The sequence below is a fragment of the Heliangelus exortis genome, chromosome 2, assembly GCF_036169615.1.
Source record: "Heliangelus exortis chromosome 2, bHelExo1.hap1, whole genome shotgun sequence".
Taxonomy (NCBI): domain Eukaryota; kingdom Metazoa; phylum Chordata; class Aves; order Apodiformes; family Trochilidae; genus Heliangelus; species Heliangelus exortis.
In genome coordinates, this window is record NC_092423.1 from 61,139,173 (window position 1) to 61,151,695 (window position 12,523).

General features: G+C 42.8%; 1 long non-coding RNA gene across 2 annotated transcripts in view; it reads left to right on the forward strand.

Moving 5' to 3' along the window:
- LOC139792656 (uncharacterized) overlaps window positions 1-5,131 on the forward strand; it is a 52,675-nt gene extending 47,544 nt beyond the window's left edge. For both annotated transcript variants that reach the window (XR_011724332.1, XR_011724333.1), the window contains 3 exons: window positions 921-995; window positions 2,134-2,241; window positions 4,483-5,131. This is a non-coding gene — a long non-coding RNA (uncharacterized lncRNA). The remainder of the gene's footprint in view (window positions 1-920; window positions 996-2,133; window positions 2,242-4,482) is intronic.
- Window positions 5,132-12,523: the final 7,392 nt, after the last annotated feature.

The window sequence follows — 12,523 nt, forward strand, 5'->3', positions numbered from 1 at the left end:
AATTATAGGAGTGAAAAGTACAAAGGAGGTTAAATTAGGAAAGAGAGAAAAAAGACAGCGGACTTGAATAGCATTGAATATTTGAATTTCTTTTGTTTGAGAGGGTTTTTTCTTAAAGCTGCTTGGAGACGTGGAGGGTTTTTTTTCATACAGGTGTTGTGTATACGTTTTTCCAATTAGAAGAACCTGCTTTATATATTTAGCACTATTTAGAAGGGTCTGGGAAGATAACACTGCTGAGGAATGCTTCAGGCTAAAGCTAGGTTCTCTGAACTGGCTTTTGTTGCACCAGTGTGAATCACTTAATAATTCATATTTCAGAATACATTAATGCAAATGATAATTTTAGCTTGCTATTGAATTTTTAAATATGCAATACAAGCAATTTATGTTTCTGTTCATTTTCCCAGGTAAAACTGTTTAGACGTTTTTAACATATGCTTGGTTTCACTCATCGTATATCATCCCATTGTTTTAATTTGGGGTAATTAAAAATTAGGAGCACCACAAATAATACATGGAGCCCTGTGTTCAGGGAAGAATAACATGGAAATGATACTCAGTCTTACAGTGTGAATAAAAGAGATTTTTCAGTGATGCTGCAGTAACGCTATAGTGTTGTCCTGGGTTTATGCAGTTAATCTATATCTAAATAGTGATTGCTGTGATTAATCTGGATCTCTGTCTTTCTTTTAATCATTAGGGATTTTTTTCTGCAATTTTTTTTTTTTTTTTTTTTTTTTTTTTTTTGTTAGATTGACAAGGAATATTTGATGTAGGAAGGACAAACATGTTGTTTCTCTCCTACTGGGCTGGCTAGATAATTAGAAGACTGAAAATCAGAGGTTATTGGAGATTTGCTTTCATTTTTTTTTTTTTGTTTCTGGGAACTAAGTGTCAGCTTTGACCCCACTTTTCAGAAACACGGTGGGAGCTCAAGTGGCAGGAGAGCTGTGAGACCCAGAGAGCCCAAGCTGGGCTTTGCCTGGGGAAGGGTAAGCAGCTTTGTGACTCTTGCATTGCCCCTCACCCCTCCAAGCTCCCCACAGAGCAGCAGCCACTCCTGCCTGCCAAAGTGACGATGGTCCAGCAATGTGCCACTTAAAGCAGTGGCTGGGGACAGGGGACACAGCATCCTGCAGCATCTTGCTCTTCCACAAACAATCCATGTGCCTGCTATGGCTTGTGAAGAAATAAGAAGTCTACAGAAAGGGCCAGGGGGGCAGGAGGACATCCTGAGGCCCAGCTGCCCCTTCTGTCTTCCTCACTTTTCTGACAGTGACCCTCCAGCTCTGGCATGCCCATGGGGATATTAGCTTGGCTCTTGCCATGATCAGGGGGTCATATAACTTCTCTCCCATTTGACCACACCTGTAATGAAGGACAAGAGAGAGTTCCACACCCTCTTCTCCACCCCTGAGGGAGGTGCACCACCCCCTCACCTTCCCACCTTTCCCTTTTGGGCAAGTGAAACAAAAAATGCTGCTTTCCATGCCTTTTCAGGGCAGCAAAGCCATCCTTTACCTCCAATACTATCAGACTGCATTCCACAAACACTTTCTATCCCCTGGCTTCCACTTGGCTGTGACTGCTCAACTGTGATAAAGTGGTAGCATTTCCTAGATACGAGATCTACAGACAGATACGACCCACCTAACTGCTGGAGATATCCCTGAGCTCCCATATGCAAATCTCATCCTGTACTTAATCAAACATCATCCATCCAGGGGGGGAGGAAAAGAAAAAAATGAAGGCGCTATTAGAAAGGAAATGGTAACGACAAGAAAAGAGATATCAAGGTACCAAAATAATTTGTTATAAATTAATATTACAACCTGGGGATATAAATATGTCTGGTTATTGGAACGCAAATTCTCCCCCTTAAACCATTGCTAGAAACATAAAACTTCCCACGACATGCTGTATTGGTCAATGTATCTCTGTGAGAAGGTGCTTTGTATCTCAGAGGTAGCATAAGAGCCATTAGATGTGGGTGTTGCTATGGTAACTGCTCTTTTTTTTTAATTGAATAGCATAGTAAGTAGTCTTGTAAAACCCACCAACCCGTAACTTGCTGGTGCCCTGAGGCAGCATTAATGCAAGCACCTTTTCTTTGTCTTATTTCCTTACTAGAGAGATGCAGGTATCTCAGCATAAGCTGCATCCTTACAAGGGTACTAACTGTGCCAGGAGAATATGTTCAGCTGCCTCTTAGCAAGGGGATGATAAACAGAAGGTCAGGTAAGATATACCAGCTTTATTCCAGGCCACTTTATGTACTATAAGTTAAGGGAGACAGAAGATCCTCCCCTTCTTTTGCATCTCAGATTGAAAGCCAAAATTTTTTTATAACGTGCCGTCTTTCACTTCTTCATCACACACAAATTAATACTGAACCCCCCCACCCACTCTAAATCACAGGGCTGTATTGCAGCCAATTAGTTAACCATCCAAATGAGGCCCTCAAGTATGCCAGCCAGTTTGATGAGACTACTTTTTTTTTTGGTGTGAGATTTATTGTTTTTTCTCTTTCTCTTGACATGTGCCAAGTGGACATGTGTCAAGTGTGACTCTCCTAAATCTCTAAGACCTTCTGCTTTTATAGTCCTTTTCAGAAGAGCAGTGGTCTATTCAACTGCTGAGCCAGATCACACACCTGGATCTTGGATGCTGACTTTCTTTATGCTGTTCATGCTTTAATTCAGTAGCAGAGCATTTTTATAGTTACAAGAGTACCAGCACTTCTCTGAGCAGGGAGACCATCTCCCTGGTTGAAGCAAGGCTTGTTTAATTTGGTCAAACACACCAATTTTTCATCTTCAGCTGCAGAATTTTGGAGCCCTGTCACAGGTTTGCTATGGGATGCTCTGCATGGTGCTGTATCTCCAGTTTCATTGTCCTTGGCACTCGCAGCTCTCCTGGAATCACTGCCAGGCTGTAATTGAACTCACTCAAGTCTGCTCTTACACCCATTCAGAAAGCTGCCAGCAGCCAAAGGAGAATTTCTTCACTTCCCTTACCCTTCCTCTCCCAGCTCAGCCCCTCAGCTTCAGAACACCTCTGATGCTTTAGGTGGTGCTTGGGCAGGTCCTGCCCTTGGCTGACCAGAAGAGCTCCCAGGAGAAGCTGGAGGTGCTGACTTTTCTGTCTCTATACATTGCAGTGTTGTGCCTGTTTTTTAATGGTTATAATTCCCCATGGCCAATAATCCCTATGTTTTTTCTGTCCAAGCTCACTGAATGGAGTACTTCATCGTGATGAAGTGGAGATAACCGACTTCGATGCTGAAAGAATAACTAATTATAAGCCTTCTTTTGTTTGGGATTTTTATTTATATGTTGTCTGAGGTGAAGTCCACAGTTGAGATCTTGTGAATTCCCACTCAGGTGCTACCAAGCAAGGGTGGTGCTGGCAGATAATTTCTGACATGTGAATGCTTTTTTTTTTTTTTTTTTTTTTTTTTTTTTTTTTTTAACCTCAGAGGTTTCCTGGTTATCTAAAACCTCTGCTTCAAGTATTTCATGGATTCAGTTTTGGCAGGGCTCAAAAAGACCAGATCTAGAACCGTGGGTTCTCCTACCTAAGTGATGCAAGAAACTCTCACTCAAAGCACCTGACACACACCAGCAGGACTAAGCTGCCCACATAATACTAATTTCTTGTCAAGTGCTCTTGGGGGAGTGGGCTGTCTCCCACATCTAGGCTGTATCCCAGGCAGGGCAGGGCAGCCCCCCCCCAGTTCTCCTAGTACAGTCGTTGCACTTTGGGAAAAACAATTCAGGATTTACTGGTTTAGACTTTGCTCAAAGGCACCTGTCTACATATTTTTTCAATGGTATTTTCATGTCAAACAAGCAAACAAAAAAGATAGAAATTATGCCAAATACAAATCTCAGATTCAGCTGTAAACTTTGGGTACATTAGAGACAGCAGCTGAGCAGGATGGCCAGAGCCCATAATTTATTTATTAACCAAAAGTGAGAAAAGTCATCCCACTTCAGAGAACTGAGCTTTGGGTGGCACATAAGCCTGGTGCTGCTCTGCCATCTGGGAAGTTAATGTCCCTCTAGAAGGAAGTTATGGTCTTTACTCAAATGTTTGTGGAAAGGGACTCGTTTTGCTAGGGTGGCAAAGGCTTCTAATTTGTTCTGATATTTTTGGTCCTATCTAGGGAATGTCATTTATTGGAAAAGACATTTTTAAAAAATAGATAAAAAGGAGGAGGAAATGCTTGATGTGCACTTGCGGAGGCTGGATTTGTTCAAATATGAGCATGGAAAGTATGAGTGATCTTTACATTCAGATCACAACTCCTCTGTAAAGGAAAGGTCACTTTTGCTTGTGTTCTGGAGCAGCTTTTTCCCTTTTGTCTCCTTGGTAAGATCTTTCCTTTTGTATTATTATGGATGTACCTTGGTTTTGAACTTTTCCTTTTTTCTTTTTCTCTTTTTTTTTTTTTTTTTTTTTTTTTTTTTGTAACAGATAACTGATATTTCATCTTCTAAAACATTTACAAGAAAAAGAAGTAATATATGCACCACTGTGGAAAAGCATGTCTCTGTTCATACCTTTGCATTTTACAGGAAAATATGTCATTCCTTTCAGATCCATGAATTAAGATGCACTATTTTTTGCTGAAGGCTATTTTAAATTAGGCTAATAAATTGCTGCTCTCTGCCTTGCGTGATAATGCATTACATTATCTACTGATGTACATGTATTGTTTGACTCTAATGGTGTGGAAATTAAATGTTAGACATGGGCCAGATGTTCCTATAGATGAATATGAAGTATGACTCTGTCGTAGCTGAGTCTCAATGGGATGGAAGGTAGACTGTGAGGTTTTCTGAACAACAGCAACAAAAAGTCTTAAGTGGGTCACTCACATCCACACCCAAGAGCCAGCCTAACACTGAGCTCTTGAGGAGAATTATCCACCTGAGCTCTGTTATTATTCCTCAGCCAGAGAGCTAGTGCCTTTCTTATTTCAAATGCTTCAGTGCTTATGCAGGCACAAAGAATGGCTGGTAGAGATGATAAATGTTTGCCATCCCTGTCAGACTGACAAAAACATCTTGGTGTGCATCATCCCTGGCTCCTGCCTTAGCTAACAAACATTTTGAAGCTCTCCTTCTGCCCTTCCCCCTCTCCCTGTGTATTTTCATGCAGTGGCTGAGGGGGCAAACAGATGTACATTACAGTGAATATTAATGAGGGTCTCCCACTGGTATCTCCTCCCTGGAAAAGAAGGGGAGAATAGCTTACAGTCTCTCTCACAGGGCTAAATTACCCAGTGGCTCATAATCTAAGTACCATCAGAATGCTGTTGAACATAGGCATCTAGGATAGCTGATAATGACAGACTGGGGCATTTTTAAAATTGGTAATAAAGCAGCTTTGCTTTGGGAATGTTCTGACTCAGTGCAGCGCACTAGCACCTAAAACAAAAAAAATTTAAAAAATCATAACCATGAGAGTAATGGAATGTTTATATTTGTGTATGCCCATGTATGTTCATATTGTCTGTGAAGTGGGGAAGAAGAACAATTTTTGCATTGCCACTAGAGGTCTGCAAGCAAACCAGGACTTCCAGGAGTAGCAAGTTGTTAATGCATGGGTGCTTTATCCCCAGAAAGGAGAGAGGAACTTACCTTCCCTTTTGCCAGCCCTGCTTTCAGGAGTGGCCCCCTTTGGCCATGGAGCTCAGTGCAACTCTTGCACTGAGGATTTTTTAACGCACGCAGATGGCCCCAGAACAGCAGGAACAGAACACTGACCCCAGGAAAGGGAGGGTGGTGAACTGCAGGGTGGGTTTGGGATTGAGCAGAAAATGCCTTTGCAGACAGGGAAAGGGTTGGTACGACTATTTCTGGAGAAAGGTGCCATGAGACACGCTGAAAAGGGAAGCAAGGTGAAGGAGAGCTGGCTATGGCCATAGCACCACATGGCTGCTGAATTGGCAGTGATGCTCAGCTGTGTCCCATGAGGGGACAGACAGTGCTCTGTCATCTCTGAGGCAGAGACACATCTGGCTTGAGAGCTCTGAGCTGCTACTGTGTCCTGCCCCAGCCTCCTGTCAGGTTAATATTTCTGCAGAGATCTTGGATATAAGCTTGTTCTTATGTGCCTGAGGTCACTGAAGGCCAGGAATAGTAGCCCCTGGCTGAATGGGGCAGTCGCCCCCAAAAGCATCAGGTCCTGACAGAGAGCTCTGCACCAGCCACATCCATGTCTCCCACAGCTCTGTCATGGCAGAAGGAAAATGGGCACACAGTGTATCCCCAGCACAGCCCATGGGCATCACTGCCTGTGTCATGGCTGTAGGGATCACCAAAGTTACCTTGGCATGAACAAGCCAGAGTTCCCGCCAGAGATGATGCCACAGCACTGACCCCAGGTGAAAGCCAGCATCAGGTTTTCAGTGTATGGTTTGTGGTTCATACCCCATCTTGCAGCAGTGTTTCTTGGGCCTCTTCAGTGGCAGCCACTGTCAGATATACTGGAGAATGTTTTCATCACAGCTAACAGAGAGCTATCCAGATTGCTCGTAACTGTTTTTAGCACAGTAAACATGTAAACCAAGTGTCGAGGGAAAGGAGAAAAAAAAAAAAGAAAAAGCCTGTCCTTGCAATAGCTGATCATTTTTAATTAAATCTCAATCTATCAATCTAGTTGCTGTGTGAGAGGGAGAAAAACAGCCCTGAATAATTCAGGACATGGGTGATCTGAGATGGCTGCTAGCTCTATGGTCCTGTGCAGGGGCAAAACCCAGGCGAGGCAGTCCTGCTGCCAGCATGAGGACAAGGCACAGGGGCAGGATGGTACCTCCAGGCTGGCCTTTGTCACATGGCTTGTGAGCCAAGAGAGTCTGTCAGAGCCTGTAGTGGGTTTCTGTCAGGAGGTGATGCGGCCCCCCACCTCTCTGAGCTTCCACCAAAAGCAGGATTTGTACATGCTGGGTGTTTATGATGGTTCCATGAGAAGCATGAGCTCTTCTGTGCTGCTTCCTTCCTGACTGGATGGTGCTGAGCACAGCTCAGGAGTGCCAGATGCCAGGTGAGGTGGGTACCATTTGGGATGGGCACCAGAGCATGGGGTGCTCCTTCTGGGCACCCTGCACCCTTGACATCTGCAGTCCCACTCCTCTGTGCATGGGGAGAGAGTGAGGGGGTTGTGAGTAACTTTTTGGTCTCTGGGCTCAGAGGTTTACCTTTTCTTATGAAACTGGTCCAAAGTATTTTAAAACGTGGTGGTTGAGAGGGCACACTTGACAAAATGTGGTATTTATTGTCTTAACTTCTTTTTTCTCCTGGAGTCAATGTTAGCCGTGTTGTTGATGAATGAAGAAAAAAAAAAAAAAAAAAAGACAGTTGGCAGTTTTGATACCAGTTTTGGGTCTGAGTGGAGGCGGGAGGGGGAGAGAATGCATGTGTTCATCTGCGTTTCAGGAACAATGAACCTGAAACCTGAAATTATTTCCTGTTGGAAAATAATGCTTAGATAGATTTTTATTGGCAGAGATAATTCAGCTTACTGTGTAGTCCCCAGAATCTGAATCTTCTGCAAGCTTCTCTTCTTCCCTACCACTTGTGTAACAGTGAAAATTGTATTACAGATTTAACTGAAGCTCATCACCAGGTAGCTGGAAAAATATCTGTGAGAAAGTGAGAGGAAGAGAGAGACCCAGGACTGAAAACATGCAGAATAAGTGGGAGAAGTTTTAGAACTATAAACCATACAAATCTTGATTTTCATCTACTAACTAGCATGTAGATAGCACAGGCTGTCTAAGTCAACACATTCATATACACACGCTCAAATACGTATTCATAAATCACAAGAGACAACTTGAACCAGACACTTCACTTACCCTCCCCACCACGGAGAGTACAAGCTGAGAATTTGGTAATTCTTGGTGATTAGGTAATACAGTCTTTTTATAAACCAATACTGTCACTGAAGACAATCATGAAACACTAGGTTTGTACTGAAGTTTGCATTTTCACTCCATAGGAGGAAATGTTTGCCTATAGGTCTGACTAAACATTATTTTTATCCTCTGTGGGTAAACTGCGTACATGGTCTTAGCAATCTGATCACTCAGAGTGTGCATTACCTCTTTTACTCTCTGTACTGAGGAGTGAGCCAGTCTCAATTTGAACTCCCAGCTGTCTATTCTGGAGATGACAACAAATTGGGAGGAGAGGCTGATAGTGCCAGAGGATCATGCTGCCATTCTGAAGGAACTCAGCAGGCTGGAGAAATGGGCTGACAGGAAGATCATGAAGTTCATCAAGGAGAAGGGCCAAGTCCTGCACCTTAGAGAAACAATTTCCCACACCAGGACAGGCTGGAGGGGACTCAGCTGGAAATCATCTTGAAGAAGAAGACCTGGAGTGGCATAGTTGAAACCAAGTTGAAAATGAACCAGAGATGGCCCGTGAGCCAAAGAAGGCTAAAGGCATCCTGGGCTGTATTGGGAAGAGTATCGCCAGCAAGTCAAGGAAGGTGATTCTTCCCCTCTGCTGGTAAGGCCATGCCTGGAGTGCTCTGTCCAGTTCTGAGTTCCTCAGTAGAAGAGAGATATGGACATGTTGGTGAGACTCCAGCAAGGGAGTCTCATTATTAAGGACTGGAGCATCTCTCCCATGAGGAAAGGTTGAGAGCCTGGGGACTGTTCAGCCTAGAGGAGGGAGGGTTCAGGGGACATCTTATCAAAATATATAAATACTTAATGAGAGGGTGCAAAGAAAAAAGAGACAGGTTCTTTTCAGTGATGTCCTAGTGACAGAACAGGAGGCGACAGGCACAAATTGAAACACAGGAGAGTCCCTCTGATGATCAGGAGAAAGTTTACACTGTGAGAGTGACCGAGCACTGGCACAAGTTGCCCAAAGAGGCTGAAGAGTCTCTTTTCTTGGAGATATCCAAAAGCCATCAGGACATGGTCCTGGACAGCCTGCTCCAGGTGGTCCTGCTTAAGCAGGGGGAGCTGGACAAGATGACCTACAGAGGTTCCTTCCCACTTCAACCCTTCTATGACTCTATGATCTTTTTCAGAAAAGTCACTGGGACTCCAACTGAAAAGTCTATCCTGCCTTTTCCCTTTGCTCTTTAATTTCCACTGCAGATTCACGTCCTGGTGACTCATGACATATGCTCAGTAAATAAGTATGAAACAAGTTGTCTCTTCTGCCATTCCCAGCTACAGCTGTTTCCTCACCCCCACACCTCAGTCTTGTTTCTAGACCTTATTCACCAAAACTTTCTAAGAAAGAAAGAAAGAAAGAAGAAAAGAATTTTCCCATAGCCACCAGTGCTGTCATGACAGTGCAAGTGTTTAGTGTGGATTTAACCTACAGCTTCAGCCCAGGACTGTGAGCCTGAGCTCTGACTGATGATGTGAGCAGTCTCCCTGCTGCACTCAGCTAATCACAACAAGGCATCTTGAAGTGTCAGTGCAAGACGGACAAATGCTAAATGGCAAAACAGATGGGAAATAATAATTCCTTATTTTACACTGCGAGCCTACCAAGAACTGCTCGCTGGTGATGAAATCTCTGCAGACACATCCCTGCAGATAGCTTGAATATGGCCTCATTTTGGAGCTGCTATCTGAAACACTGAGCAGTGGTTTCCTGTTTGCAAATACATTTTTGTTTAAAAAATTACACTGTTTGAGTACCAAGTGCTTCAGGTTGGACCCCTGGCTCCAGATACTGAATTTTTTTTTTGCCCCATTGAAAATGACTTAGACAAAATGCTCCCAAGCACCCTTCTCTGCACCACAGGCAGGACAGTCATGGGTAAACAAATGAAAAATGTTTACATCTAAAAGAGAAAGCTCAATGAGTTGGCATAAGAGACCTCACCAGAGCTTTGTATGTTGTATAAAGCATAGGGGCCTACTTCTGGCTTATGAAGTAAACAGAATTTTTCTTCAAGTTTATCCTCTTACAGTGCTGAAATACTTCCTTCCTGCACTTTTTTATTTCTTTATTTGTTATTAAATGCCATGCCTCTGGTGTCTGCTGCTCCCTTCTTCAATGGCTCTCTTTTCTTCCAGCTTCTCTTTTCACTATTGCCTTCTCTCAAATGTTTTTCTCTTGGAGGTTTTGTGCAACACCCCATCATGTGCCACCATGTTTTATACTTTTTCTCTATAGATACCAGGTAGTATTTGTAAGAGCCCCTGGCTGTTGTCCTGTAGCAGTGTTTCCATACTAGAACTTCCTTCCTCCTTTGCCCCTAACTAATCATGGACTTTTTTTTTTTTCATTTGCACAAGGCACAGGCATATTCTTTTTAAAATATCCCACATCTATGTCAGGTTCCTAATGCTGTTTGCATCATCTAAAATGCTGCATGCTTCATAGATTAAATGAGAGCCTGGCGGATGCTTACAGTGACAGTGATAAAATGACATCCACAAGAAGCCTGAAATATAAAATTAACCTGAATTCATGACCCTGACAAAGCATCAGTCCACACAGTAATCCTTGCCTTTGGTCTACCACTGATGTAAGAATAAAGAAGCTGGCAGATTTTGTTACTTAACAGCGCTCTCTTCTGAGAGATGTATACGGAAAATTCAATAACAGGCCTCCTTGGAATGCATATGGTGTAGGAGCAGAAAATTGTGACTTCAGCGGTGGGACTCTACCACAGTGTCCTCAATTAGCATGGGGAATACTGCATCTTCTCCTAGTTGGTCCAGCCTCTTTCAAAGAGACAATAATTTACTCAAAAATTGTGTCAGTGGAAAAATCCCAAAGCCCACATAAAAATCCTACTCATTGCGGAGAGGTCGCTTTCCCAGGGCTGGTCTGGACTTCAGGGTGCCTACTGAGGCTCTACTTTTACAGGAGCTTGGTTGGCTCTCCAGTTCATCTCAGTTTCAGAGAAAACTTGTATTCACTCCTTGCCAGATCTCATTGCTTGAAGACAGATGCAGACTCTTGCCTGGTTTTGCTCATACAGCAGTAGCCAGCATGTTATGCTGCAGTTTCCAACATCTCAATCATTGATGCTTCTATCTTTCTGAGGGACAGAGCTTGCATTAGGAGGCTCCAGGAGGGCAGAAAGGAGCAGAAAGGTATGTTGGGAATGTTGAATTGCTGCTCTGGGTCTTGGTCTGCACACAGGTCAATCTGTTCACAGTGTTCACGAGCCGACCCCTTCTCAGGTGCTTGGAGCAAATTCTTGAATTTCGGAGAAATCCACATGAGAGGGCCAGGCAGATCTGCTTATCATGGGATGCTATTGGTGCCACATATGTAAACATTTCTAAAAGCATTTCATAGCCTCTACTGTGACAATACCAGTGAAGTCTGAGGGGAGACTGGGTATTGCTGTTAGATCTGCTCAAAGACTCTGTGGGTGAGATGACCCTTTTCCAGTCTGTCTTCCATCCTTGGATGTCTCTTCAGTTTGGGTGTCTTCCCACACACACTGGTGACACTCAGCTCTAGAGTGCCATATTTCATTGCTCTGGACAAAGTCTGCAGGTCAGACTGAACTGGCTCACCTAATGGATAACTTCTTTAGAGGACACACAGGTCACAGTTTCTACCATGAAGATCTCCCCATTGCAACATCCAGTTCTCAGAGCTGTACCAAACTTAATTGTTTGAACTAAATTCTTCAACTGAATATTTTTCTTTTCCTGTTATCCATCCAAAACTAAGGAACTGGAAGAAGCTCAACCAAATTACTTCAACCTTTTTTTTTTTTTTTTTTTTTTTTCTCCTTAAATTGAGATTGAAATTAAGGAATATTATTTGTTTAAGGAAGAAAGAAAGTATACAACCTTCATTAAGATGCTCTAACACTGTGCCACTTGAAACTTGGTATCTACTTTCAGGATGTTACTGTGCATGTCTTGTTTGCCATTTTAGTGGGCATTTTTCTTAGATGTGACAAATTATATATATATATATGAAATGAAAATCACCATATGTTCATGTCTGGAGGAAACTTTTTGAAGCTTAGCAACTGAAGTGTCTGAAAAGTCCCACTTTAAGACCCCTCTAGTGAGGACACTTCATTCTCTCATGCTTAGAGACCAAATTGTATGATCTTGCTATAAAGTGACTTGGCATGTTCCAGCCAGCAGTAGAGGCTTGTCCTTCTTTGCAGTTGCTGAAGGACAGTGTTACTGTCACTGGAGCACAAAGCCAGGGAATTATTGCTTTCTATTCTCAGTTCTCCATCTGCTCATGCCCAGAAAAAGGAGTCAATGGGATGAGGATTTTGACAAAAGGTTGAGCAAGGGAGATAATCCCAACTTTAATTCCAGTATTTCTTATTTTTTAACCTGTTTGATTTGGATGTCTTCATATTCTTTCCTTATGATGAAACCATATGCTAGCCATTTAAAATATCCTTTTTATTTACAGGAAAGCATAAGGATAAAATAAATGCATCATTTTCTTTGCACTGTAGCTACATAAAAGGTTTATAAAATTGTCTGTGACAGTTCCTTGACAAGGAAAACCAGAGATATTACTATAGTAACATTCAA